Raw genomic sequence first — 26674 nt, 5'->3', positions numbered from 1 at the left:
TTCTAAAGTATGGCCGCTGTTTAAAATTTTTCAGACTCCGAATTCCATCATAATTTAAACAGTGACTTTATATATCAACTGAAATGAGAATCCAATCTCATTTTACTTTTAAGGCTTAATTACAGCTTTGGTCCCCCAAGTTTCACAATTGTGTGATTTTGGCCCCCTAGGTTTTAATTGTGCAATTTTGGCTCCCCAAGTTTTAACTGTACGATTTTGGCCCCTCAAGTTTATCCCCTTTTGCAAGCCCCCCGTTGACGTTTTTAACTAAAAATTGCGCATTTTAAAATAGAAAAAATGTATTAATTTATTTTTTAATAAAAGTTGGAATAATTGCGTTTTTTTTTTAAAAAAAAAACAGTTTACAAAGTTTTAAAAATTAATTAAAAAATTAGTTCATAAAAAAATAATTATTTGAAATTATTTTTAAAAATTTATAATTATTTTTTAAAAAATAATTATTCAACCTTTTATTAAAAAAATTAATAAATTTTTTAAATTTAATTTTTTATAAAAATATGTTTTATTTTAAAAATTATTTAATTTCAAAAATTTTATAACCTGTTTTTTTAAAAAAAAACAATAATGATTAAACATTTTAAAAATTAATACCTTTTTTTTCAATTTCAAAAAAAGCTTTTTTTTTAAAAAAAATTACATAAGCAATTTTTAGTCAAAAAAGTCAACGGTGAGCTAGCAAATGCGAAAAGGGGTAAACTTGAGGGGCTACAATGACACAATTGAAATTTAGGGAGCCAAAATCGCACAATTGTCAAACTTAAGGAGTTAAAATCGCACAATTGAAACATGAGGAGCTAAAATCGCACAATTGTCTGAAAATAAAGTTTAGCGAAAAAAATTCGATAAACATAGTCTATAATTTTCCTATTCCCGTAAATTTAGTCTGGGGCCGAATTGCGATTCGTCTGAGACAAAACGCGAGAGCTATGCAAGTTAATGTGACATTTCAAAAATCAACTCGAAGATAAAAATAGTAAATAACAATTCATTGAATAAATTTGATTTATCCGCACCGCACTATCTTGTTTCATCCATTGTATCAAGTATCTACAAACATTTTTTATCCATACTTCAACTCATCGTAAAACATGTATCTTGACTATTTACAAAATCATCAATATTGAAGCTCCCTAATACTTAAATCAGTAGTTGACTTTTGAACATAAATTTGTTGCTTTAAAACAAATCAAACTGGATTTGGCTACGTCAATTTTAGGCTATAAGTAAATGATTCCACATCATTGGGATCAACGGTTGGACTAATTACAATGTACTTCTAATAGCTTACTAATTGAGATAAGTATTCTTATATGTCTATTCTCATATCGATGAGAGGTGATAGAATTTTATGTAAAAATTAATAATTAAATATCGATATATTATATGAAATTAGAAAACATTTACTTGTGAATCAACAATCATGATTATCGGAATAGTCTATATCGGAACCACCAATATGTTATTCAAAAAGGTCTTCCTCTGCCTAATGACATCCAGTCTTTGATGGGGGGACAACAAATGAGCGTTCAGTTTATTGCTAGCTTGACAACGTGACGACAAAGGGAAACTAGCCTATCTATTTATAAGATAACAACCTTAGTCATACTACCCATCATGTACACACTAGAGGTTAGGCCTAAACTTTGTTTCTACACAAATCAAATTAGTGTCCAAAACCCATTATTCTTGATCACAATTATCGGGCTTAAGCAGTTCTTCATAAGCAACCCAGAGTAATGGATCCAAAGATAATGCTCGACTGAAGTGATGAATGACGCTTTTCAGTATATCTGTATACCTAAAATATTACAAAACAAAACAGGTTAAAAAAAAAAATCATTCCCAGAACAACTAAACAGAAAACCAATCAATAAATTAAAAACAGTGCCTTGAAAATCTTGGATATAGTTCAATGCGAAAACACATTCTTCGAAGTATTTCTGAAGTAGTTCAGAAAAATAAATGGAGCAATTAAAATTCCCTAGCTACAAAGAAGAACCAAAATATCTTGATGTTTCTTTTTGAAATTGTCTTCTTTGTTGATGTGGTTCTTTATTCCTTAGTCCTTATCCAGTATCAGTAAGTCATTTTCATTGTTAATGGACTATCTTAGTCAACCAAAACAGGTTAAGTTTAGCAAAAATAATATCAATATCACATATACAGAAAAGCAGCAGCTCCATGTAATAATTTTCTATTTCAACAAAACATGTAAGCAGATTTCAGACAATGTCTATTTACATATAAAGCAAATAGTTAAGGGAAAGCGAGTGTTCGAGAGGGGGAGAGGGTGTGTGTGTGTGTGTAGGGCAGGTGATTGTCACTGTCATGCCCTTGTGGTTTATCAAGTTATGATATCGTTTACCATAGTTCTGCATAAATAAAGATGATCCTGGTAAAGACGGGCACGCCATGAACATATGTATGATGTGATCGTATGATGTGGAACATGGACATGCAAATGTCTGATGAAGAAACAACATATTGCAACCTGTAAAAAAGCCCAAGAAGGTAATGACCTGCTGCAACATTAGGGACCTGCAAATAAAAGATAAATTATAAACTGAACTACAAATTTTTTAACTCATCTCAAGAGATCATAATAGAGATAACTAGAGCAAGAGTGTCACACAAGGAAAAATGAAAGAACGCAAATCTTAAAATTAAGTGGCAACCAGAAAATTAAACTTAGAACAAGAAGTCCCTGTCAGGTACATGAGATGAAATGTAGACGAGGGAAGATTAGATGATGGCATCAGATGAAAAATATTTAATTAATTTATTGAATAATTCATCTTTATACATTAAATCGCCACTGCCAACTGATAAACACCAAAAAGAGGGTGAAGAAAATATGCTAGTTATAACGTATTTGATTTTCAACTATACCTCTGAAGTAGGGTCATTACGGGGACATAAAGCTGCTACTGCTTCATTAAGAAGACCCATATGAAAGCATGATAGCGCAAAAAAAAAAAAACAAATAAAGAATTAAATGTTACCGTAAAAAAAATAACTTTTAGTGAACTATAGTGTTATTTTAATAAAAAGCATAATTTTTTTAATAAATGATTTAAATATTTGATAATAATTTGTTTAGTTTGAAAAAATTATAAAAAAATTCTAATATGCGAAATTTATAATATAATAGCCTTCAAAAATAAAAATTATTTAAAATTGAAACAATTTGTAAATTTTGTGTGCTAAAATCGCAACACTAATTTCGCGTGTTAATTATTATATGTAGCTGGCAATCTTCCTTTCATAAAAAAAAAAAAAAATAGAAACAATTGCTTTGGTACAAAAATTATTGTTAGAGTAAATTAATGATTTACGTCAACAAAAATAATGACTATATAATTTCTTGCTATATACAGCAATTCAGAAACAATTCCTTATATAGGTATTGATGACAATTACTATTAGGTGAATTCTTCGGTACACATATTATGTGGATGTGTACCGGTACACCGCTGATGTGGTTAACAAGTAATATAGTTATTAATGCAGATTTGTCAAAAAAAAAATTAATGCAGATTTTGTTTCTTTATTAAGTTTTTTATAGTAAACACTACTTTTTAATATTGGTAAATGTATCCTTCCACAATAAATCAAATCATGCATCATATCTTTCAAGTTATATATGATTTTCAACAAATTCAAATATTTTAATATTATTTTAATATCTTATAAATAATATTATTTTAGTATTTTCTTAAAAATTAAAATATGATTTTAATAACTTTTTAAATTATTCAAACAAAAAAAACTATTAAAATTATTAATATGATTGATAACTACGATTTTAATATTTCAATATTATTACCTTTCAATTTTTTTTAAATATTATTAGTTTATAAAGATTAATATTCATTTACCACCTAATCATTAGTGCATATAATTATTAAAAAATATTTATTTTTTAGTATAAAAAACTTAAATTTTTTAATATGTTTATATATTTTATTGTAATATTGTTAATTTTTAGTGATTCGTTATATTTTACAGGGTTAAATAAGTTTGTTATCGATACAAAATTACTAAATTTAATTTTTCATCTTCATAAGAAAATGTCATGTTTTGATCCCCACAAAATGTGTATGCATGCAATTCTGGTCATGTTGTAAAGTTGATGTATATTTCGGATGATTTGCAAATATGTATAGCGCATTATAAAAAGTTTGTCCAAAAGTAAGGAGCACAAAATTTGATTTATAGGTCAAAATATTCGTTACTTTTATCTTGATATTTTGATTTAGAAAATTCATATTTAATTCGTCTCATATTAAAAAATACTAAAGTTTTGTAAATGAACTTTTGATATTGTTCTAGACATGCTTGATTGTCGAAATTTAAATTCATAAGTTATTGTTAGTCCAATTAAGTGATATTGAACGACTTGATTGAGAAAAATTGAATTCCTTAATAAAGTATGTATAATTAGTTAAGTTTGCATATGAAACTATGTTTCAAGTTGAAGGGTTTGATCTAAATTTTTTTATTTTTGTTGACACAATTGACATTATTAGTCGAGACTTAATAGTCATTTCATTTGAACTATGTTTTTTTAAGTCATAGTTAATCTAACTAGTCAAGGTTGAATTGTTTAATTTTAGAATTTGAATTCTTAGGTGTTTCTCATTCCCACTTGGTCAAGTTGAATAGTGAGATTGAGAATGTTTGATCTCCTTAGTTCCTTTCCGTCTAATTGGTTGTGACTTAACAATCATTTCATAATAACTAGGTTTCTGGTGTAATAATTCGTCCAACAATATGAGATTGAATTGTTAGCTAGAATGTTGAAATTCAACTTTTTAAGTGTTTATCATTTCAATTAGGTCAAGTTGAATAGATTAACTGAGATGAATTGATTCCCTATGTCACAGTTGAGAAAATTAGTTGAGACTTAACACTCGTTTCATATGAATTACGTTTCTTTAGTCATAGTTAATCTAACTAGTTGATGTTGAACTGTTACATTGTCGACATGCAAATTCTTAAGAGTTTTACATTTCAATTTGGTCAATTTATTTTTTTAGTTCTTATCGGTAGAATTGGTAGCAACTTAATAATCTTTTTCTGATAACTAGGTTTTTGTTTCACATGTAATCCAATTAGTTGACATCGAAATGTTATATTGCTAAAAATTTAAATGTCATGTGTCTCGTTCCAATTAGGTGGTATTGAATTGTTTGAGAAAAAAATTAAAATCAAACACGTAGAATACAACTGAAGTTGTCCTTTAAAGTCTCTTAAGTTTTAGCAGATCAAACGCACACTTAATAAACCTAAATTTTCTAATAAAACTTGTTGAGGGCTTAAGTAAGAAAAGTCCTCAAACTTATTAGGGGGCTTCTATGGTACATATGAAAAAATTTAATCTACCGGTACATTAGATCAATTAATTAATAAATTAATAATTATTTATTAAATCAAAAAATTATTTGCCGATTATTGTATTTCAGAGATAATAATTTCATAAGAAAAGACACAATTTCAATGTTTTATAAGCAATACACAAACGTTTTTACATTTTTTCACAAAAAAAATCAATATTGACTTTTATGAGTGATAATTTTTTTATAATTTTGATAAATAGCATTTAGTTATTATAATATTTTAAATGATAAAAAATGATTTCTTTTGGAAAAATATTCATTTACCTAATAATTTAATGATCTAATATATCGGAAAAATATTCACTTACCTAATAGAGGTTTGGATAGGGTTCAATTTGAAAGCGACTCGCAGGTGTTGACTGAAACTATTCAAACGAGGCGTAGTGGTAATTTGGAATTTAGTTTAATTGTTGCTGATATTATCCAAATTATGTTATCGTGTATAAACTTTGAAGTTAAGTTTGTTAGGAGACAAGCAAATATGGTTGCTCATTCACTTGCTCGGGCGGCCAATTCTTGAGCTAGTTTCCGTAGATTTGAGATTATTCACTTATGTATTGAACATTTACTAGTTAATGAAAGACGTTAAGTTTGATTAAAAAATAAAAAAAATTGAAGGAATATTTTTAGTAAAGGGTAATTTTGATAGAAACTCTCAAATATCTCAAATATTGTACAAAAAAACATATTTGAGAGTTTCTACAAAAAAAAAATATATATATATTCGAGAGAGTTTTCAAAAAAAAAAAAGTACCGTATATATAATATTTGAGAGAGTTTTTTAAAAAATATATAACATTTGAGATATTTGAGAGTTTCTACCAAAATTACCCTTTATTACAAATATTCCCTCACCTCCACTTCCCTCCATCTACTTCGAACCAAACATACCCTAAAGGAAAATGTTACGTCACCCGATCCTATATATAAGAAAAAATTTATTTTTTAGATTTATTGTAAAATTGATGTATCTAGATAACATTATAGTCTAGATACATCAACTTTACATTGAATTTAAAAATAAACTTTTTCTTATATAAAGGATCGGAGGGGGTATCTAGTAAGAATTTTTTGATGCAAGAAAGAGAAGAATGATACCCACAACCTAAAACAAAAAAAATCCAACCGCATGAAATTGAAAAACCTCGAAATTGCATATATGAAATAAAAATATGAACTTTACGAAAAATTGAAAGAAATGCTTCAAAACGAGTGATGCTATAAGTATAAAAAATAATAGAAGTTGACGAAAAGCAAAAAAAAACACATATTAAAACCCTTTTGTCAATTTCACAAAAAAAAAAAAAAAAAAAAAAAAACCATTTTGAAATTTTTGTAAATTAAAAATCTCATCTCATCTCTTTTTTTTTTTTTTTTTACAAAACATCTCTTCTCTTTATCTTGACAAAAGACAATTTAGGAAATTTCTTTAATTTCCATTTTAAATTTTTTGTAAATTAAAAGAGTAATTTAGGAAATTTCTATTTAAAGAAGTCTTGAAATGACATGTTAAATTATTATTACATGTGGACCAATTAAAATTATACACCTTAACAGTGTACCGATACACGTCCACATAAGATGTGTACCGGAGTGCTCACCTTATTATTATTATTATTATTATATAGGTATTGATGACGATTATTATTATTATTATTATTCATGCATTTTTAAAACATTGAGAAAAAACGCAAAAAAAAAAAACGAAAAATCATATATTCCCTCTGTCCCAAAATATAAGAGAAAATTGGTCAAGCAAAATTGATGTATTTGGTCCAAATTTTTAACCAAATACATCAACTTTTTTGACTAATTTTCTCTTATAATTTGGGACTGAGAGTAAATCATAAAACATTTAATTCATTTATGGGCAAAACAATATGGAAGCAGAATGACTTAAAAATGCCACGTGTACAAGATAAATTCTTAGGTGAGTCATCACTTAAGCATTAATGACTAGGTACAACCAATCATATAATTAGAAATAATTAAAATATTAAAAAAATTACAAATAATTAATAGAGTAGTAATTAATAAAACCAAATCACTTTAACAAAAAAAATTAACAAAATCAAATCTTTATAAATAAGGAAAGGAAAAAAAAATTACATGTGCACTTTATATTTGTTATGAATAATATGTAATGAATGTCCATTATTGTGTAGGTTTTTTTGTCCCCTAATTGTGTCCTATAAATAGGACCCCTTTGTTACAATGTAATACACACTTGTGAATAGAATAATAACAATGGTCTATTCCTTTCTCTTCTCTCTTTCTCTTCTCCTTCTATATTCTTGCTATTCTTTAGAAATAGTTCATAACACGTTATCAGCACGATAGTCTCTCCCCTTTCAAGAAAGGTATAGCAACAAAGGGAAGTGACAATTTTATTTTATGTATGATTTTTTTTATTCTATTCTTTCAGATAATTTTTTGTCTTCTTGTTTTTTTATATTGATTCACAAACCTTCGATCCAGAAGTATCGTGGTGAAATTTTTGAAATATGAATCCTGAAGATTCATAGTGTGATAAAATTTTAAAATATGAATCCTGAAGATTCATATTATGATGAAATTTTAAAATATGAATCCTGAAGATTCATGGTGTGATAAATTTTAAAATATGAATCCTGAAGATTCATAGTATGATGAAATTTTAAAATATGAATCCTGAAGATTCATAGATATAAGTAAAATGAACATCAATCCCTGAAGGATTGGATAAATAACTGATTGAATATATATTTGATCCGTTATACATGTTCTTAAACAATTTTAAAATCAATTTGTATTACCCACGAATTCCCGAAGAATTCATTACGGATACATCTTTGAAGGATTGTACAATTAGATATATTATAATATAACGAAGAATATGGATTATTCTTATGAGGATTGCATAAAAGATTATTCTTACATTATAACAATATTATATAGTTCCTGAAGAACTTAAAAGAAAAATCAAATTATTTCTTAAGAATTCCAGAAGAATTCAATATACATATGCATCCCTAAAGGATAGTTTTACCAATTTTTATAAAATTTTGGCAATTTACAATTTTCAATGGATTTATTTATTTATTTCTATATTGTACAAAACATAAAAAATGTATATCATATGCCAATTTTCTTATCAATACGTTATATGCCAATTTATTTTTATTTTTTCAATAAGTTACTAATTAATCTTATTCATAACATAGGTTACATTATAATTATTATTAAGTTACTATTTAATTTGCATTATAAATTTTCAGTATGTTACATTACATTAGTATTAATAAAAAATAATTGGAATTAATTTTTTTTATTTGACTATGTTTATTATGCTTATCTAAGTATTTGCTTAATTTTATTATTTGATGATAGTATATATCAATAATAAATAAATGAAAAATCATTCCCAGAAGTGAATGAAGTCCAACCCATTGATGTTACTCCATTCCCAGAAGTGAATGTAGCAACACACGATTACCATGGACAAAAATTGTGGCCATCGTTGAGGTAATAGCCATGGCCGTGTTAATTTTAAAAGCTCGGCTTCTCGCTAGAATTGAAAGAAAAAAAAGGAAAAGTAGACAAATTAGCAAAACTAATGAAAATATATGTGATATTAGCTAGTTCCCGAAGAACTAATTAAAGAGTAAAAAGGGAAAACCTTGATATTGAAGCATCTTTGAATGATTGCTCAAAGAATAAAATTTTCTTGAAGAAATTATGAAGATTATTATGATCATTATATGAAGATCACTTGTGATATAGTTCTTGAAAAGCTAAAGCTTTAATTTGGCGCATCTTTGATGGATTGCTCAAAGAATATGGATTTTCTTAACCAATATTATGAAAGATTGTAAAATTGTGTTTTTCTCTAGCCATTCTGAATAGAGATTTGTTGTTGAGTTCCTGAAGAACTAATTTTTGTTTACAATATGATTAAAGTTCATATGATCTATTTGATCTTAGTATAAATTGGACCAAAATTAAAAGAACAATTATGTATGTCTCTTGAATATGCTCCTGAAGTAGCAAACTTATGAAAAAAATTTCAAAAAATATTTGATTAATCATATTTTAGATTGGTACAATTTCAATAATTATCAATTGAAATGTGAAAGTTTTTACATGATAATTCGACTTTATTTCTCGATGTACAACTTAGTAAGATCTCTATCTATCTATTTTATGAGGTAGACGATTATTATTCCCTATGAAATATATGCATAAGAAAAAAGTTACATTTAGCTTTTTATACATTAAACTTTGAATTTATTTTATGGTGATTATGTTTTCTTAAGCTTTGAATACAATTATTTTCTTAATTACTTATAATTATAATTCGGTTACAGTTTGTAAATATAAACTGATTTTAATTATTCCGGTTACATATTTAAATCAATTGATTGATTTTAATTTTAAAATCTTTTAATTATTACTATATTTTAATTTCTAATTCTACTGAAATCCACATAAAAAAAAAAAATTATACTTTATTTTTACTCTTTTAATTCTCATACAAATAAATTATTACTATTTTTTTTTATTGTGTTCCACCGAAAAGATTTTTTTGTAGAAACATATTTGTTTAGCTTGAAAATATTCATCGATACTACTATTCATGAAAAATTAAATTTTATATTTGGTAGTACGAAAATTATTGAAGACTCCAGAAGAGTCAATGCATTGTTATATCGAGAAACAAAGTTGCACTTTGCTAATGTATTTTATATTTTAAGTCTTAAAGAAATTTGTTACCGAAGGATATTCACATAAATGAATATCATATTGAAACAAGAAACGACGGAGATATTTTATCTCTATATTACGAGACATATTATCAACTTTTATCTCTAGTTTGTGGTGTACTTATGATATTAGTGCAACTTAAGCACATGTTTAAGTAAATCAGAAGTTTACAATTTAAAATATATTAAGTTTGTAATTGGCAAGATCGGATGGGTCATCCCGAATCTATTATGATGTGAAATATAAAATAATTTTATATGAATTGAAGGGCCTGAAGTTTCTTCAATTTAATAATTTTTATGTGTTACTAGTTCCCTGAAGGAAGTTGATAAATTAAGTAAATGAGCATATTTTCTTTTTTAGAATATATATAAGGTGATATTTGTAAATCAATACACCGATCATGTGGACCGATTAGATTCCTAAAATTTTAATTGATGCATCAACTAAATGGTCACATGTATGTTTGTTATAAACTCACAACCAGAAGTTTGTGAGATTATTTTTAAGAGATCGTTTTATATATATTATTCTAGAAAATATTTGATAAATATCATATGTTAATTGAAATTTATACCAAATATCTTGTGAAATATGTTCATACAAACAAAAAATAATGGACCTGAAGATTCATTCTAAGTTATAGTTGGGAACACTCAAACATGTATGTTGAGATATTGAATAGCATCATGCCAACAAATTATTATATACATAAGCTCTCCCCTAATTTATTTGAATTTTAGTTTATAAACCTATTTTCCCATATAAACATTTTTGAATGTGTTGGGTACGTCTCAATTGCTCCAATATAATGCATTTAAATGGGTAGTAAAAGAATATTGGGAAAATAATTTTTATATGAATCTCCAAAGTGAGCCAATAATTGGAGATTTTTTTACAGCTTTATGGGCTGATTATCAATTGGTGAATTAGTTTTCCCAATATTAGGGGGAGATAATAAGCAGCTAAAAATATGAACTAGAAGTTCAATTGAAATGTTTTGAAATAAATTAATAATTGTTATTTTGATCCTCTTAGAAATCAATATGAACCAGAAGTTCAAATGATAACTCATTTGCAAAGTTTATGAAATCAATCAACAGCTGCTAATGCTCCAATAAAAATGAATGTCCCTGTTGGACAATCTAATATTGCAAATGATTCCTAACCACGCGTGAAGCATGGTAAGCAAATCGGTTCCAAAGATAAAAATCCTCCTAATATTGAAAAGGAGCTAAAAACAAAGATGACCCGAGTGAGGATATGAAAATAGTATTTGACATAATTAATTTTCCAGTTCCAGAAGAACTTATCAGGTACCTGTAATTAACGAAAATATAGAAATCTCGACAAACTATGTCATGAATGGAATACGATGGAACCGAGATGAAGTCAACGTTGACAATATTTTTGCACATAATAAAGCGCTATATATATGTGATAAATGACAATGAGGATCATAAATCAAAGTCTATTAAGGATTATAGACAATGAAATGATTGACTAAATAAGATAGACGCAATTGATACAAAATTAAACTAGTTTTGCAAAGCGAAATGTTTTTGGACCAGTAGTCCATTTCATCTGCAGATGGAGATAAATCGATATGAATAAGTTTTCAAGAGAAAAATAATAAAAACAAAACGTTTAGAATTTGAATTGTTATTCAAGTATATTGATAAATGTCAATCATTGATTTTCGAGAAGCATATTCACCTATTCAAAAATTAATTAAGTTGAGTAGCATCTGAAATACTCAATTCATGTGAAATATGTGTTTTAACATATTTTACTGGCTCACTTGATAATGATGATCCCTGAAGGATTTAGTTATATTTGACAATGAATTATTTATATCCGAGGCTTATATTAATGATAAAATATCATCTAGACTCCCGAAGAGCTTATGAGATATTCTCATTTAAATTTATAATTTAAATAAGATTATATAGCAAAAGTGTTAAAACAGTTTGACATTGACAAATCTAATTTGTTGTATACTAAAAATGGTTGCAATGTCATTTGATGTGTCATGCCTCAAGAAAATGATGAACAATTTGAATTGGTCCTGAAGTACCATATCTTAATTCAATTAAGCTCACTAATATATTTGCTATAATTTCGTAGTATTTTATTTTTGCCTATTCATCCAACCCAAATATTGAAGTAAAGCAAAACATAGAATTATTTATACTTTAAAGAAACAACAATATCATCCAATCATGTGAAGATTTTAGCACTACATCAAGCAAGCTGAGAAGATATTTTTGTTGAGAATTGTAATTCAACACATACAAGAAATTCGTTGTTTTATTACAAAATGATGGTTCCTGCAACAACTCAACATGAAGATAATATCAGACGCAGTGCTAATTTAGAGAAGAGTATAATAAAGAAGATATGACAGATTTTTCTACAGAGTCAACTTTTAGTAAAACCTTGGAGCAGCTAGTACAGAAGATTATTTGATTTTTCATCTCATGTATAATAATTGTCTTTATGAGGGGGAGATATAAATATGTTCTGCACTCTTTTTCCCTTCACCGTGATTTTGTCCCACTGGGTTTTCCTGGTAAGGTTTTTAATGAGGCAGTTCACACACAAATGATGATGTACTCTTTTTCCTTCACTAGGGTTTTTTTAGAGAAAGAATATCCTTCATGGACATTCAAGGGGGAGTGTTATGAATAATATGTAATGAATGTCCATTATTGTGTAGGTTTTTTTGTCCCCTAATTGTGTCCTATAAATAGGACCTCTTTGTTACAATGTAATACACACTTGTGAATAGAATAATAACAATGGTCTATTCCTTTCTCTTCTCTCTTTCTTTTCTCCTTCTATATTCTTGCTATTCTTTAGAAATAGTTCATAACAATATTTTTATAAAGATTTATTTATAGGTGAATTCTTAGGAAAGCTCATACGCTAATCATATTGTTTTTTTTTTCTCATACTAAGCTTTCTTTTTATTTTTTATTTTTCTTACTAATAAGCTAATTCAATTAGTTTATAACTTATATTTTATATTTGACCTAAAAAATAGTTTACATTTTATCATTACTTTCTCTCATTTTATTCCTACTATCTTACTTTAAAATAATTAAATATTAATTGAATATTTTTTATGGCACTTTATATTAATAAGATAATTCAACGGATAAATGCAAATTGAATTATCTAGCCTATTGGTTATAAGCTATATTATAATTTATACAATATAAGTTTGTTTATCAATTATTCACTATTTCTTTATCAAACAAATTCATAATAATAGTTTGGACAGTCCCTAAGTTTCCAAAAAGTACAAAAATAATAATGAATAAAAATAAGGTAAATTCTTTGATACCCAACTTATATTGTTGGGCACCGATATTCCATATGCAAAATTATTTGAAATATGAATTATGTAAATATAAATTAGTATCAAAATATGATATGACATTATACACGTATTCAACAGTATATTAAGTATCAAAGTGTTCACATAAAAATAATTTATTTAAAGAAATTAAAAATAAAAAACAAAGAGAGCTTAGTTGGAACTAAAAATATATATGTGCAACTAGAACATCGACTCGTGCGGTGCACGAGTCTGATTAGTTATAAGATATATAATGATTAAATAAGACATGATAATTTCAATAATGTAAAGTATATGAAAAAAGTTGAGTAACATTAAACGATAGTTCAACAATAATTTTCGATAAATATTCATACAAAGAAAATCATGTTATATTACGGAAGACTTCCTTATAGACCACATTCGAAGTCTTAGTTGTATCTTCACCGTCGTCATTGTTGATCAATATTTTTAATCCTTTTCTAGAAGTAACTCTTGAAATTGCAACATACAACTGACCATGTGAAAACACTGGCGACGGAAGATATATCCCAACATGCTTTAAAGATTGTCCCTGACTCTTATTAATAGTCATCGCAAAAGAAATCATTATAGGAAATTGTCTCCGTTGAAATTTAAAAAGAATTCTCACGTCAGATGGTGTCAGAGAAAATCTAGGTATGAAAACCTGATCACCAATATTAAATCCTGAAATAATTTTTCCTTGAAGAGGACGTTTTACGCATAAACATTAAAAACATAATACTAATCCAGAGGCTGGTAGAACAGGATTGGACTGAAATTAATCAGAAAAAGGGGGCAAATGAGATCAATTAAGTGGATATGAGATATGACATAAGGTTTCCACAAATTTAGATCCAGGAAAAGGTTGAGAAACAACATAAATAAATGGTAGTCAAACAGATTGCCAAAATGTCAATTCTATAAAGGATTAATTTTATTACCTCCAGGACTTTCTGCTCAACAGTTCTACCTTCAGCAACAGTAGTTCTCCCTCCCATGTAAGCAACGTAGCGCATATGTAACTTTGTGCTTTCTGTTTTACCAGCCCCACTTTCACCACTAACCAATATTGACTGGCTGATTCCCTCATAAGCGACGGCTAGTGAAAAAAAAACATAAACGGTAAAAAAAAAAAAAATTACACGATACTTAGATTGTTAAAAAGCCATGGTTTTAGTTTCTTAGAAACTTCTCTTTCATGGTACAGAGAATAGTGTTGAGGGATTCAATAATACTCTGCCAATGACAAATACAAATTGCTATACAAATACAAATAAAATAAAACCAAGCATCCTCTATGGGATTAGTAAACCACAAAGAAATCGGATATCTGAAACCAGTCCACTTAGCACTTAACCAATTCACAGATTTCAACTTTACCACCTCTAGAATCTTATGACCATCCGGAGAAAAGACGGGAAACACATCGGAGGACAAGAGTCCTCTTAAAAATTTCTAGAATCAAGAAAGTATCTCGAAAAGGCAGATATTATATATGGACAATATATATATATATATATATATATATATATATATATATATATATATATATAGAGAGAGAGAGAGAGAGAGAGAGAGAGAGAGAGAAGATACGAGAACTGAGGATTATAATAAGACATTCAACTTTACTTATCTCATTCAGATTGTGTTAAACAATTGTATTCAAAATACCTGAATACATAACGAAATAAATGATGCCAACTCTTTCTTCAAGTTGTCACGCAGGATACCATGTATTTTCTCCACATAGGCCGTGAGCTGTTGCTTGAAAAGCAAAGAAGGATACTTAGCCTCTACTTTGCGTACAACCTCCAATGGGGCATGAAGGTTGGCAGAAGGAGATGACCGAAAACCCTGCAATTCAGGTAACAAATAAATAGATTGCAAACTAAGATTATTACCATAGTCATTCTTCCAAAGAGGGATGTTTAAATTGGTGGTTTTCTAACTGGGGGTTGCATTGTTTGAACAACCGAATTTTAAACTTTTTTGGAGCAGAAACAATAGTGCAGATGTATTTGACAGCCAGTAAGCCATGAGATCATTGTCGTCTTGGTTCTGGAAAGTAAGCAAGGAAGAAAAAAGTTAGATTGGATAAGGGATCCTTTACGTAATTTTACAATACAAGAAAAATCTATAATATAGACTTTCACTGAAAATTAGAATCATATATCAAGTATTAATTTTCCTAAAAGCCCAAGTTATTAGGGGAAGGTTCAAAGTACTATACTTGTATATCTCTAAATAAAAAATATTACCTCAATTGCAGGACCAATCATCTGGTGAATGCAGCAATAGGCTTTCCATGATGGAATCCAATATTTTTCATAACACAATTGATAAGGGAATCAACATTTTCCTACATTTGAAATAATAAGAGTTAAAAAGATGAACATAGTATCATAAAGAAATGGAATATTAGATGTAAAAAAAATTTAACCACACATGTTGACGTTCAATGTATGATCTCCTTAATTTGCTATCAGACTCTGTACCGAACTTTTTCACAGGTGTGTCAATCTATGTTTCCTGCAAAGACAACTCATTTTAGATACCATTCAACATAAAAGCTGGCATGCTATAGAAAGAGAATGTAGATAAGAGTAGAAACTAATGCACTTACAGTAGCTTTCTGATCTTCTACCAAATGGTGACCAATCTGTGTTTCCTGCAAAGACATGGTAAGCCAACTCAGCACCATCTGGTAGGCCATTAGGCATAAAAAGTAACCTGTGAGAACAAAACACCAAAGTGATTCTGGACAACAAGTTTTAAACAACGGGATTTCACAGTAAGTGATAAGTTAAACGAGTTGCATATAAAATCAACCATTTCAATAGGCATGATGACTTGACCAGCATAAACCCTAATCTAACCAACATAAACCCAATACTACTTTATAACAATAACAATAAAACAGCCATAAGCATAAGCTGATAGTATATGAATTAGTAATGAGACTGCAAATAATAAACAAATAAGAAACAATCAATAAATCGAATAATCAAAATAGAGTACAAAAAAACATTTATAACTCACAATGAGCAGCCATCCCTCGCAATACCAGTTTGAATAGAAATAGTTGAGCTGTACAATCCATTATAATTTGTATGCCTTCCTAGCAATATGCATGCGTAAACACCTCTGAATGATCAGACTAGAAAGCCTCTTGACGCAACCCCTCGTATACTTTCCGAGCAAGTTGTCCTGTGATAGCATATAAAAGAACTCATGAGTCTTCAATAGAACTAGCAGGATAATATTTTGAGAAACTTGGCAGACACCTCTGCATGCAGCTTGTATCTGTATAGCAGGCAAGCGAATCGAGACAAAACTTCAGCAGGACAAATAGGAACGAACTTTCCTTTGAATAATGCTTGTTGACTTTCCTAAGATCTCACTTCTACAAGTATCTAGTTCTGCGATTTGACCAGCTCTAAGAAACATTTTGGTTTTACCAATCTGCAGCAATAAAGAGAACCATTAAAATAATTCAAACTTCGATATATATATATATATATATAGTTACCTCGTGGTCATTTAGAGTTCATTAGCACACTAGCAAACAGACAGGCACAAAATAGTTCTCGTTCCTAAACCTATAATATACTGTCAAGATTTGCAGCCCTAGGAATGGTCATGAATCATGGAAGAACAAAGAAAGGAAAAATATAGCTATAGTCCCAGCAGAAACTTAAACAGCAACCAGATAAAATGAGTTTTCTGGTCGGATAGCCAGAGCAGCTTATCCTGATTGCCTCCATGACACCCTACAAGCAGGCATACTATGTAATAAGAACAAACTCACAAGCTACAATTTAAACTTCAATTATCATTTTAACTATATGATCCAGAGATCAGGACAAAAGTGCAAGCAGACTTACTCCACAGCGCAGTTGCTGCAAAACATTTTTGTGCTCAAAAATTGCTGGCTTGAGAAGATTATTGGGTTTAACACAACGAATGTAGTGCCGCTCAGTGGAACTAAGAATTTCAAGTAGTGCTTGAAATTGTTGCTGCAGGACATAGGAACAAGGATATCAAAAGTGCATAAGGAGGATGAAAACCAAATCATATTCTGTCAAAAAGGAATGAAAAAAAAACACCAACCTTAAACCGGGAACCAATTGAAGAAAACTTTGATTTATTGGACGATTCCTCAGGTGAGGGGAGAAATAAACCTGATACAAAGGGGCACGTGGAAGCATACAAAAGTGCCTGATATTCTGCAACAACGTAATCTTTGATCATGTCTAGGAATAAATCGGATTGAAAAGTGACCTAAAATCCCACCTATTATATTAGGCATGATGAGTTTAAATCATATTTAGCATTCTGCTCCTGTATTCAATCAAGTGACTACCCTATTGATTATAATTATATATCTGAAAATATGTAGAAACTACTCCCAACTACATCACCAGCATAATGGCAAATTGTGAAGTCACTACGTGACAATTTGGGCTTGCTGAACCTTTTATGGTTTTTGAACGTATGATACATCTTTTGTGCAAAAGTTTCATTTGTTGATCTAGGAAACATATTGCAAAATATGTACATGTACGTTATCTAAGCATCGAAAAAATATTTAAAACTTATAGCAGAATAAAATGAATAAACTAAGCCAGAGGTACAGAGTATTGATATCCACAAGGAAAATGCTAACAAGTGCCCTTAGGGCATTGTTTAAGCAATCAAAGGTAGTAACTTTTGCATATATAGTTGTGTATTTATTACTTCTACATGTTTTTGACTTGTATTTTCAAGACAATATATCTTTGTATGGATTCCTTAAACAATGTCCATGGGGAACTTGTTAGCATGACCCTATCCACAATACCAATTCAAAGTAACAGTACACGGTATACATACCAAGCTTCATCGAGAAGAGCGATAATGCCTCCAAGTTTCTGAAAAATGAATATATATAAAAAAAGAAAAAATGGTAATCGATGAATAATAAATCCACTAATGTGAAATTATTGGTTAAGAACAATGGAAAAATCATTCCAAACTCTTAGACACTGGAAAGTATAATGTCAATCCGACTACACTCAACGTGCAAATATAATATTTAGGTAATCATGTTTTCCTTTACCCAACTTACCTTCAAAACCTAGTATTATATTAGACATAAATTTAAAACTTCGCCAATCTCAACACCCCGTCAATTTATAAGGTCATGCTTATCAAAAGATTTGAGTCATGTCCTAAATTTACTTCTTCCATTAAATATAGAAACAGCAGATGAAAAAAAGGGTTTAAATAAGACTAAGCAACTTAGCACCCCACTGGATCACTTTTAACCACTTCCAGTCCCAGTAACGTGTAAAACTTAAATCATTTCAAAAGCAATATACTTTTCTACGGAAGTAGACAATAAGCATTACAGAACTACCAGAAATTTATCCACAACAGAAAATAAAAGTAAAATTGGAATGTTTTTCATTTTGTGGTTTATTATTTTGTCAAAAAAATGGTTTATGTTAAAATTACCAAAACAAATATCAATGCATCGAGAGGAGAATAGTTGTCGGGACTTCTAGAAGAAAAAATGCTCTTGCCAATGGATTTTAAAAGTATGTTGTTGTGTCTAAAATCAGCTTGGTAACAACTTCCTAAAACTAATGGTGCATGTGCTCGTGGAACAAATTATAATTGAAGATCAATATTTATTTTATTAGTTTTAAAATTAAATTAGAAACTTGAACGCAATAATACTCCTTAGATATCCAACTATATTTAATTACATTACATATTAATAAATAAAAAAATCCAATACAAAATAGATGTTGTTCACGATGGTAATAAATAAATCACCACAACATGTCTCTTTTTAAAATCCAGACAAGAATCATTTTCCAAAAAATACAATATATTGGGTTGCAACTACAATAGTAGTGTAAATAAAATAACACATTTTGAGAGCATTTGAATAGAGAATAAAGAAAGGTCTCATTAAAAAATTCAACATATGCTAGAATTAAGGGGATTCATACAAAGAGAATTAACAGGTTCTAATCGACAATTGACAATAGTCAAAGAAATTTGATATTATTATTAGATAAAATTTTATAATCACATATATATTTTTAATTACTTTTCTATTTAAAAATTATGACTATATAATAAAAAATAAAAAGCATTTCAAATTAAAAAGTTTTTTTATATACGATAAACTAAGACCACATAAATTTTGATAACTATTTTTTTATTCAAAATCAAATTATATAACAGAAGGCATCCTTTAAATATTAGTTCCTCTGGAGGTGCAGCACAAAGCATATAGAAATTCAATTACCTCTGGAGGTGCAGCACAAAGCATATAGAAACAGTGATAGTTTCTCTCTGGATCCGACAACTGGCAAACACGTAATCTTTCCAGCAAGTAAGTCCTGATAGCAGCTCCAGAAATTTTTCCTTCTGGTCAAATTAAATCTCAACAAACTTACCAAAACGACTGCACAAGTCACAAGTGAAAGTTAAAAAATAGTACAAATAAGACAGACGTATAAATTTTGCACTGCACCAATATAAGGGAAAACCCCCTACCTTGAATTATTGTTTCTAACGGTCTTTGCATTTCCAGAGGCTGGTAGAACAGGATTGGACTGAAATTAATCAGAAAAGGGGGGCAAATGAGATCAATTAAGTGGATATGAGATATGACATAAGGTTTCCACAAATTTAGATCCAGGAAAAGGTTGAGAAACAACATAAATAAATGGTAGTCAAACAGATTGTCAAAATGTCAATTCTATAAAGGATTAATTTTATTACCTCCAGGACTTTCTGCTCAACAGTTCTACCTTCAGCAACAGTAGTTCTCCCTCCCATGTAAGCAACGTAGCGCATATGTAACTTTGTGCTTTCTGTTTTACCAGCCCCACTTTCACCACTAACCAATATTGACTGGCTGATTCCCTCATAAGCGACAGCTAGTGTAAAAAAAACATAAACGGTAAAAAAAAAAAAGAAATTACACGATTCTTAGATTGTTAAAAAGCCATGGTTTTAGTTTCTTACAAAGTTCTCTTTCATAGTACAGAGAATAGTGTTGAGCGATTCAATAATACTCTGCCAATGACCCATGGGAGAATCTTTACTAAAAGATCAGCCATATCTTAAGACTCCCTTTGATGTTCTTGGTGCCTGTATATCAGCAATATGAATTGCATGAGTAACAGTATTTTTTTTTAAAAAAAATTATAAGTTAAAAATTTCAATTGAAACACAATTTTAGAAAAGTGCCAAAACTTAGAAGACAATTACAAGAAGAGAATGCAAACCATCCGGATACAATAAAAAACTGGAATAGCACACCTACCGAAACACACATATAGCAGTACTAGAGACCAAACAACTATATACAAGATAATTCTTCCTGTAATTGCTAAACAAATACAAATAAAATAAAACCAAGCATCCTCTATGGGATTAGTAAACCACAAAGAAATCGGATATCTGAAACCAGTCCACTTAGCACTTAACCAACTCACGGATTTCAACTTTACCACCTCTAGAATCTTATGACCATCCGGAGAAAAGACGGGAAACACATCGGAGGACAAGAGTCCTCTTAGAAATTTCTAGAAACAAGAAAGTATCTCGAAAAGGCATATATGATATATGGACAAGATATGAACTTAAAAAAATATATATAGAGAGAAGATACGAGAACTGAGGATTATAATAAGACATTCAACTTTACTTATCTCATTCAGATTGTGTTAAACAATTGTATTCAAAATACCTGAATACATAACGAAATAAATGATGCCAACTCTTTCTTCAAGTTGTCCCGCAGGATACCATATATTTTCTCCACATAGGCTGTGAGCTGTTGCTTGAAAAGCAAAGAAGGATACTTAGCCTCTACTTTGCGTACAACCTCCAATGGGGCATGAAGGTTGGCAGGAGATGACCGAAAACCCTGCAATTCAGGTAACAAATAAATAGATTACAAACACTGTAAGATTATTACCATAGTCATTATGCCAAAGAGGGATGTTTGATTTGGTGGTTTTCTAACTGGGGGTTGCGTCGTTTGAACAACCGGATTTTTAACTTTTTTGGAGCAGAAACAATAGTGCAGATGTATTTGACAGCAATAAGCCATGAGATCATTGTCGTCTTGGTTCTGGAAAGTAAGCAAGGAAGAAAAAAGTTAGATTGGATACGGGATCCATTACGTAATTTTACAATACAAGAAAAAACCATAATATAGACTTTCACTGAAAATTAGAATCATGTATCAAGGATTAATTTTCCTAAAAGCCCAAGTTATTAGGGGAAGATTCAAAGTACTATACTTTTATATCTCTAAATAAAAAATATTACCTCAATTGCAGAACCAATCATCTGGATAAGGCGATCAAATACACTTGTCCTTTCAGCTTCAGATGATTTCTAGTGGAGAAGACATTTGTAAATGGTGAATGCAGCAATAGGCTTTCCATGATGGAATCCAGTAATTTTCATAACACAATTGATACGAAAATTAACATTTTCCTACATTTGAAATAATAAGAGTTAAAAAGATGAACATAGTATCATAAAGAACTGGAATATTAGATGTAAAAAAAATTTAACCACACACATGTTGACGTTCAATGTATGATCTCCTTAATTTGCTATCAGACTCTGTACCGAACTTTTTCACAGGTGTGTCAATCTATGTTTCCTGCAAAAACAACTCATTTTAGATACCATTCAACATAAAAGCTGGCATGCTATAGAAAGAGAATGTAGATAAGAGTAGAAACTAATGCACTTACAGTAGCTTTCTGATCTTCTACCAAATGGTGACCAATCTGTGTTTCCTGCAAAGACATGGTAAGCCAACTCAGCACCATCTGGTAGGCCATTAGGCATAAAAAGTAACCTGTGAGAACAAAACACCAAAGTGATTCTGGACAACAAGTTTTAAACAACGGGATTTCACAGTAAGTGATAAGTTAAACGAGTTGCATATAAAATCAACCATTTCAATAGGCATGATGACTTGACCAGCATAAACCCTAATCTAACCAACATAAACCCAATACTACTTTATAACAATAACAATAAAACAGCCATAAGCATAAGCTGATAGTATATGAATTAGTAATGAGACTGCAAATAATAAACAAATAAGAAACAATCAATAAATCGAATAATCAAAATAGAGTACAAAAAAACATTTATAACTCACAATGAGCAGCCATCCCTCGCAATACCAGTTTGAATAGAAATAGTTGAGCTGTACAATCCATTATAATTTGTATGCCTTCCTAGCAATATGCATGTGTAAACACCTCTGAATGATCAGACTAGAAAGCCTCTTGACGCAACCCCTCGTATACTTTCCGAGCAAGTTGTCCTGTGATAGCATATAAAAGAACTCATGAGTCTTCAATAGAACTAGCAGGATAATATTTTGAGAAACTTGGCAGACACCTCTGCATGCAGCTTGTATCTGTATAGCAGGCAAGCGAATCGAGACAAAACTTCGGCAGGACAAATAGGAACGAACTTTCCTTTGAATAATGCTTGTTGACTTTCCTAAGATCTCACTTCTACAAGTATCTAGTTCTGCGATTTGACCAGCTCTAAGAAACATTTTGGTTTTACCAATCTGCAGCAATAAAGAGAACCATTAAAATAATTCAAACTTCGATATATATATATATATATATATATATATATATAGTTACCTCGTGGTCATTTAGAGTTCATTAGCACACTAGCAAACAGACAGGCACAAAATAGTTCTCGTTCCTAAACCTATAATATACTGTCAAGATTTGCAGCCCTAGGAATGGTCATGAATCATGGAAGAACAAAGAAAGGAAAAATATAGCTATAGTCCCAGCAGAAACTTAAACAGCAACCAGATAAAATGAGTTTTCTGGTCGGATAGCCAGAGCAGCTTATCCTGATTGCCTCCATGACACCCTACAAGCAGGCATACTATGTAATAAGAACAAACTCACAAGCTACAATTTAAACTTCAATTATCATTTTAACTATATGATCCAGAGATCAGGACAAAAGTGCAAGCAGACTTACTCCACAGCGCAGTTGCTGCAAAACATTTTTGTGCTCAAAAATTGCTGGCTTGAGAAGATTATTGGGTTTAACACAACGAATGTAGTGCCGCTCAGTGGAACTAAGAATTTCAAGTAGTGCTTGAAATTGTTGCTGCAGGACATAGGAACAAGGATATCAAAAGTGCATAAGGAGGATGAAAACCAAATCATATTCTGTCAAAAAGGAATGAAAAAAAAAAACCAACCTTAAACCGGGAACCAATTGAAGAAAACTTTGATTTATTGGACGATTCCTCAGGTGAGGGGAGAAATAAACCTGATACAAAGGGACACGTGGAAGCATACAAAAGTGCCTGATATTCTGCCACAACGTAATCTTTGCAGTATAAATTTTGCACTGCACCAATATAAGGGAAAACCCCCTACCTTGAATTATTGTTTCTAACGGTCTTTGCATTTCCAGAGGCTGGTAGAACAGGATTGGACTGAAATTAATCAGAAAAGGGGGGCAAATGAGATCAATTAAGTGGATATGAGATATGACATAAGGTTTCCACAAATTTAGATCCAGGAAAAGGTTGAGAAACAAAATAATTAAATGGTAGTCACACAGATTGCCAAAATGTCAATTCTATAACGGATTAATATTATTACCTCCAGGACTTTCTGCTCAACAATTCTACCTTCAGCAACAGTAGTTCTCCCTCCCATGTAAGTAAGCAACGTAGCGCCTATGTAACTTTGTGCTTTCTGTTTTACCAGCCCCACTTTCACCACTAACCAATATTGACTGGCTGATTCCCTCATAAGCGATAGCTAGTGTAAAAAAAAGCATTAACGGTAAAAAAAAAAAAAAAAGTAATTACACGATACTCAGATTGTTAAAAAGCCATAGTTTTAGTTTCTTACAAAGTTCTCTTTCATAGTACAGAGAATAGTGCTGAGGGATTCAATAATACTCTGCCAATGACCCATGGGAGAATCTTTACTAAAAGATCGGCCATATCTTAAGACTCCCTTTGATGTTCTTGGTGCCTGTATATCAGCAATATGAACTGCATGAGTAACAGTATTGTTTTTTTAAAAAAAAATTAGAAGCTAAAAATTTCAATTGAAACCCAATTTTAGAAAAGTGCCAAAACTTAGAAGACAATTTACAAGAAGAGAATGCAAACCATCCGGATACAATAAAAAACTGGAATAGCACACCTACCGAAACACACATATAGCAGTACTAGAGACCTAACAACTATATACAAGATAATTCTTCTTGTAATTGCTATACAAATACAAATAAAATAAAACCTAGCATCCTCTATGGGATTAGTAAACCACAAAGAAATCGGATATCTGAAACCAGTCCACTTAGCACTTAACCAACTCACGGATTTCAACTTTACCACCTCTAGAATCTTATGACCATCCGGATAAAAGACGGGAAACACATCGGAGGACAAGAGTCCTCTTAGAAATTCCTAGAAACAAGAAAGTATCTCGAAAAGGCAGATATTATATATGGACAAGATATGAACTTAAAAAAATATATAGAGAGAGAGAAGATACGAGAACTGAGGATTATAATAAGACATTCAACTTTACTTATCTCATTCAGATTGAGTTAAACAATTGTATTCAAAATACCTGAATAAATGATGCCAACTCTTTCTTCAAGTTGTCCCGCAGGATACCATACATTTTCTCCACATAGGCCGTGAGTTGTTGCTTGAAAAGCAAAGCAGGATACTTAGCCTCTACTTTGCGTACAACCGCCAATGGGGCATGAAGGTTGGCAGAAGGAGATGACCAAAAACCCTACAATTCAGGTAACAAATAAATAGGAAATCTTTTAAGTGGCAAAGGGAGAATAGACTACAAACACTGTAAGATTATTACCATAGTCATTCTGCAAAAGAGGGATGTTGGATTTGGTGGTTTTCTAACTGGGGGTTGAGTCGTTTGAACAACCGTATTTTTAACTTTGTTGGAGCAGAAACAATAGTGCAGATGCATTTGACAGCCAGTAAGCCATGAGATCATTGTCATCTTGGTTCTGGAAAGTAAGCAAGGAAGAAAAAAGTTAGATTGGATAAGGGATCCATGACGTAATTTTACAATACAAGAAAAAACCATAATATAGACTTTCACTAAAAATTAGAATCATATATCAAGGATTAATTTTCCTAAAAGCCCAAGTTATTAGGGGAAGGTTCAACAAAGTACTATACTTGTATATCTCTAAATAAAAAAATTACCTCAATTGCAGAACCAATCATCTGGATAAGGCGATCAAATACACTTGTCCTTTCAGCTTCAGATGATTTCTAGTGGAGAAGACATTTGTAAATGGTGAATGCAGCAATAGGCTTTCCATGATGGAATCCAATATTTTTCATAACACAATTGATAAGGGAATCAACATTTTCCTACATTTGAAATAATAAGAGTTAAAAAGATGAACATAGTATCATAAAGAACTGGAATATTAGATGTAAAAAAAATTTAACCACACACATGTTGACGTTCAATGTATGATCTCCTTAATTTGCTATCAGACTCTGTACCGAACTTTTTCACAGGTGTGTCAATCTATGTTTCCTGCAAAGACAACTCATTTTAGATACCGTTCAACATAAAAGCTGGCATACTATAGAAAGAGAATGTAGATAAGAGTAGAAAATAATGCACTTTCAGTAGCTTTCTGATATTCTACCAAATGGTGACCAATCTGTGTTTCCTGCAAAGATATAGTAAGCCAACTCAGCACCGTCTGGTAGGCCATTAGGCATAAAAAGTAACCTGTGAGAACAAAACACCAAAGTGATTCTGGACAACAAGCTTTAAACAACGGGATTTCACAGTAAGTGATAAGTTAAACGAGTTGCATATAAACTCAACCATTTCAATAAACTAAAACAAGGAACCCATTTTGAAAGATTAACCTAAAACAATTAATCCTAAAATCCTAAGGAAAGAAATTAGAATTGAAAGAAGAATAGCTAAAAATTTAAATCGAAAACCCAGGTGAGAAACATTGAAATTAAGAAACTTGGAAGATTCTGCTCCTGGAATTGTTTCAAGTTATCTTCAGCTTGTTTCATCGCAGCACCGTCCAC

General features: G+C 30.2%; 2 pseudogenes; both read right to left on the bottom strand.

Annotated features, from left to right (window-relative positions):
• Nucleotides 1–15133: 15133 nt before the first annotated feature.
• On the bottom strand, nt 15134–22784 carry LOC123896167 (annotated as a pseudogene).
• Nucleotides 15134–26459, bottom strand: LOC123896166 (annotated as a pseudogene).
• Between the last annotated feature and the right edge of the window lie 215 nt (nt 26460–26674).

The sequence above is a fragment of the Trifolium pratense genome, linkage group LG7 (assembly GCF_020283565.1).
Source record: "Trifolium pratense cultivar HEN17-A07 linkage group LG7, ARS_RC_1.1, whole genome shotgun sequence".
NCBI lineage: Eukaryota > Viridiplantae > Streptophyta > Magnoliopsida > Fabales > Fabaceae > Trifolium > Trifolium pratense.
Note: the sequence above shows the minus strand (reverse complement) of the source record. Positions and strands in the feature narration are given on the sequence as shown.